Here is a 5,331-nt window from a genome sequence, read left to right on the forward strand (position 1 = left end):
TAGCCATAGCCCTGTGCATCCCAAAGGATGCTACCAGGAGACTTTCTGAGGAAGATTCTATGTATTCCCACAGTTACGTTTAGGCCACTTTGGGTATATGGGGTAGCAGTCCATACCAGACAGGCAGGATAAATCTACACTTACAAAAGTATATTGTACTATGAGGGCTAGCCTTCAGGTTGACTGAGTAGGGAAGGCTGCTAGACTCAGGCCAGGATCTTCCAGATCTGTTTTATTTTATCTTTTATGAGAAAGGAGAACGCAGGCATAATTGTCTGAAGAATTACAAAGCAAGGCAGTAGTGTGATATTCCACAAAGCTCTTGGGTCTCCTGATTTTTGGCACTTTACAACTCTTGAACTCTATTTTCCTTTAGGGGGTATGGAGCACATGCTAAGAGGGGATTCCTAGGTATAAGGAAGTAGAAACAAGCTGAATAGCCCTGAGATCATAACACTGTTTGACTTAAACAACTACAAGAGAATTTAAATGGAGCTACATCGAAAAGTGATTTCTATGGGAACAGACAACTAAGTTTATTTTTTTCAAGATTTTAATCTAGTCTCGTAGGCCAGGAGAAAATAACTCAATGTTCTGAAAATAAATTTCCCAGAGGAGGCCATTAAGGCAGCCCTTTTGTTTCCTGTCATACCCTGAATCAGTTACAAGGACAAACTCTATTTGTTTGGGTACATTAATTCTGCTCAATGGCCTTTGTATAAAATGAGCATCAAATTGATGGGACTGGACTCCAGTAAAGAAGAAGTTCCAATTTTCTTTGGATGGATTGTCCTGGACATGCAGTAGAAAATTATTATTAATAGTGATTCTTGTTTACTATCCAGCAAGCACAAGAGAAATACGGAAGCTAGAAATGCAGCAGTGTCCAACTAAGCACTAAATTGTATAAGGCAAATTCCCCAGAGAATAGTCCCCAATTCTTTAATCATCATTGTGATCCCACTTCTTGAGTCTTGGTCCATAAGTCTGCTCCAGTCTCTGTGGTTCATGCTTGAGGAGAACCTTAAGGAAACAAGGTAGAATCTCGATCTAACAGTGTGGTAGATGGAAAGGGTGCTAGATTTGGAGTCAGAGGACTTGGATTCAATTTCTGGTTTGACTTCTTACTACTTTTGTGACCCTGGGCAAGTCAATGAAACCCTCCTAGTCTTAGTTCTTTGTGTGTAAAATGAGAGGATTGGAATAGATGGCTCTCAAAAGACCCTTGCAGCAGCTCTGAATCTGTGATTGTATTAGAAGTCTGAATCTACTCCTTGGCAGATCTCATTTGGTCCTGGTATTTTACAGTAAAGTGGATTGATCTCTGGGCTTTTTTTTTTTTTGCAATTATGTAAAACATTTCCATATTAGTCATTTTGTACAAGAAGATTTGAATAAAAGAAATAAATGAAAGTGAAAAATAGCATGCTTCAGTTTGTATTCAAACAATATCAGTTCTTTCTCTGGAGACATAGTATGCTTCATCATTAGTCGTTTGGGATTGTCTTGGATCATTGTATTGCTGAGAAAAGCTAAGTCATTCACATTTCTTTGTCGAACAATATTGTTGTTATTGTATACAATGTTCTCCTGGTTCTGTTCACTTCACTATGCATCAGTTCATGTAAGTCTTTCCAGGTGTTTCTGAAATCATCCTGCTTGTCATTTCTTATGGCACAATAATATTCCATTACAATCATATACCATTTAGCCATTCCCCAATTGATGGGCATCCCATTGATTTCCAATTCTTAGCCACCATGAACAGAGCTGCTATGAATGTTTTTGTACAAATAGGTTTGTTTGGGGTTTTTAAATCTTTTTTGGATGTCTTTGGGATATAGACCTAGCAGTGGTATTGCTAGATCAAAGGGTATGCACAGTTTTATAGCCCTTTGGATATAGTTTCAAATTGCTCTCCCAAATGGTCGGATCTGTTCCACCAACCATGCATTAGTGTCCCACTTTTCCCACAACCCTTCCAACATCCAACATTTTCCTTTTTTTACATTGGATCAGCCCAGGAGCCAACTCAACTTCCAGACCTCCTTTGGAACAGACTGGGGCAGACTGCTAAATTCTTTTAAAATAGAAGAAAGGTATTCAACCTTTTATTCTAGCATCTCGGGGCTGTGGAACATAGTGAAGTTGCATTTACCTCACATCATTCCCTTTGATATCAGATTGCCAAAATAGACAAACTTATAGCTTTCATCTTATCTTCATGCTTATAATCATCTAAGATAAAGCCTCTTCGGAATATGCATAAAAGTTCCCATTAATTGTAAACCATGTAATCTTGAACTATCTCTCCCCCAATTCTTGAAGGTATAGTAATCTGCTAGAACCAAAGTATAATAGTTTAATACCATGTAATAGGTTAATTGTGCTAATCAGAACTTGGTTCTAGAGTAGATATTCCTAACCTTTTTTGTGCCATGGACTCCTTTAGCAGGCTGGTGAAGTATATGGACTTCTGTTCAGAAGAATGTTCTTTTTTTGGTTTGGTTTGGTTTGGTTTTTTCCCCACTGATTATGGTGACTTTATTGATGGTACGCAAATAGGATTTTATGCTTCTCCTCCCTACTTCAGGGGTACTTTGGGGCAAGGATTATGAATGGGGCATGGGATGCCCCAGTATAGGGAAATAGATTAGAGATGTAGGCTCTCCAGTGGTGGAACTCCACTTTTGGACTGGGGGTAAAGATCCATGGCTTTCTACTTTACTTCTTGGAGGCCATGTAGACTATGAGATCTGCTACACAGTTGCTATAACTGTATTCATTGACATATCCAAAATGGAGTTGACAAAATGGTCATTGAGGGCAATACCAGTGCCAGCATCAAAAGTAGAAATGTGGGTGATGCTGTTAAAGTCACAGGATACAAAGTGGTCCTCTTTGTAGCCCAAGATGTTCTTCAAGGATCCCTCTGATTTCTTGCTTCACTATTTTCTTGATATTGTCATATTTGGCAGGTTTCTCCAGGTGGCAGGTCAGATCCACAATAGATACATTGGTAGGAACATGGAAGACCATGCTTACGAGCTTCCCATTCAGCTCAGGTATACCTTGCCTACAGCCTTAGCAGCACCAGTGGAAGCAGGGATAATATTGTTGGTAGGGACATGCCCAACATGCTACAACTTGCCAGAAGGGCCATCTACCCTTTTCTGGGTAGCAGTAATGGCATGGACTGTGGTCATGATTCCTTTCAATACCAAAGTTGCCATGAATGACCTTAACAAATGGGACAAGCATTTAGTAGTACAAGAGGCATTACTGACAGTCTTCGGAATATTAACATTTCTCGTGATTCATTCCTATCACAAAGACAGGGCATCAGCAGAAGGGGCAGAGATAATGACCCAGTTAACTCCATCCTTCAAGTGAACCCTGGCCTTTTTTATGGTAGTAGAGACACCAGCGGACTCTTTGGCATACTTGATTCCAATATCTCCCCATTTGATATTGGTAGGATCACGCTCTTGGAAGATGGTAATAGATTTTCCATTGATCACCAGCTTTTCCTTCTCAGCTTTGACAGTGTCCTTGTGCTTGCCATGGGTAGAATCATATTGAAACATATAAACCATGTAGTTGAGGTCAGTGAAGGGGTCATTGATGGCTCTGCTTGAGGTGAACGCAACCTTGGTTACATGGTCCAATATGGCCAAATCCATTGACTCTAGCCTTCACCATCTTGTCTCAGGGTTGTGGCTACAGCAGGGCATCCTGATACTGAGCTTGGAAGAAGAGCTGAGAGCCTAGAATAATGCCCTTAAATGAATAAAATAAAATATATAGGATTGCCAAGTAAACCAATTATGTTGAAATATAGTATTAAAAAAACAACCAACAAGTTCATGGACCCCAGGTTACAAAACCTTGCCCTGGAGGATAAATGATGAAACAAACTGTCCTCCTCTCAAGAGAGAGGTGAGGGACTTCAGGTGTGGAATGTGGTACATTCTGTTATGAAGCAATTGCCTTGTTGGTCAGTTTTGCTTCACTATTCTCTATTTCAGAAAAAAATTCAGGGGATAAGGTAGTGGTAACATGAAATGAATGTAGTTTTAAAAAGACAAGCAAGCTATACATAATAAAAAATTTTCAGTTTCTTGTACAATCCTCTTTTTTCTGTTCTTTTATATATATATGTATATAATGTATGTCTGTGTCTGTGAAAAAGTATCCATTTCCTTTGATGTTTAAGTTCAGAATAAAAATAAAGTAAAAACAAAAAGCATAGGGAACCAATAAAACTTTTTCTTTTTTGGGGGGGAATCCAATATGGAACTGGAAGGAAGAAAGATATTTTACATGAGTGGCCGATGTGATATCTTAAGGCTGCATGAGATTGAAGATTTCCTGCATGGAACTTGAAGCCACTGTTAAGGAAAACATCATTAAAATTGTATCGATGTTATGATGGAAATTAAGTCATGTCTTTTGAAAGGTTAAAAATAAGATGACAATTTAGAAACAAAAAAAAGGTATTCTATCTAACTATGAATAGGGAAAATATTTGCATTGCAATAAAATTTATATAGGCACTTGATCAATTCTATCTTGAGTAGGATAGGCATCTTCAAATAGTAGATAGTAGTCTACTATTAGATCTTAAAGCCTTTACCTATCGGATCTTCAGTGAGATGTCACTGTGATATGCCTTCCTCTTCATCTTTTCCTATTGTGTCAATGGCTTGCCCTGTTACCGACTTCTCCTGGTTAACACTTTGTTCTCAGCATCTTGCCTCACTCACATCTTGCAGTACTTGACTGTCTTTTCCTTCCTTTGAACCCTGGTGATAAATTATCTTAACTTAAGGAAATTCACAAGTAGTTTCTCCGCAGGAAGAAAGGTTGCTGGTACCATGTCACAAAATTCAAGCTCTTTCCATGGATTAGGTCATCACAGTTTGCAGGTTGAAAGCAGTTTGGGGTATAAGTATCTTGAGTATTTCTAAGGTATCTTGAAGATTTGGGGGGTTTTATTCACATATGTAAAACAAAATAGATTCCACATAGAAATAAATATAGATACTGTAAACATGTTGGTTCTAATTCACTATAAGAAATGAAATGGGTATTAAAATTGGGAATGGGAGGAGAGTATTCTGGCTTTTTTTATCAATGGCATTGGTAAATTCTGGCCTCTGTCTCTGGTCAGGTTGGCTGCCTTTGTTCTTTCGTTTGGTTTTGGAGACTGTTATTGAGCCAATTATAGGAGAGTACAGTTAGTTCTTTCCTCCCACACATGCATTAAAAGAATTTTTATGGAATGGCAATCATCCTGTCATGGGTAGATGGATCATTTTCATTTTTCAA

At 38.5% G+C, this 5,331-nt stretch overlaps 1 pseudogene; it reads right to left on the reverse strand.

The window, feature by feature from the left end:
* Positions 1–2,724: 2,724 nt before the first annotated feature.
* Positions 2,725–4,020, reverse strand: LOC110210745 (glyceraldehyde-3-phosphate dehydrogenase pseudogene; annotated as a pseudogene).
* Between the last annotated feature and the right edge of the window lie 1,311 nt (positions 4,021–5,331).

The sequence above is a fragment of the Phascolarctos cinereus genome, unplaced genomic scaffold, assembly GCF_003287225.1.
Source record: "Phascolarctos cinereus isolate Bilbo 61053 unplaced genomic scaffold, phaCin_HiC Scaffold_9;HRSCAF=440, whole genome shotgun sequence".
Lineage (NCBI taxonomy): Eukaryota > Metazoa > Chordata > Mammalia > Diprotodontia > Phascolarctidae > Phascolarctos > Phascolarctos cinereus.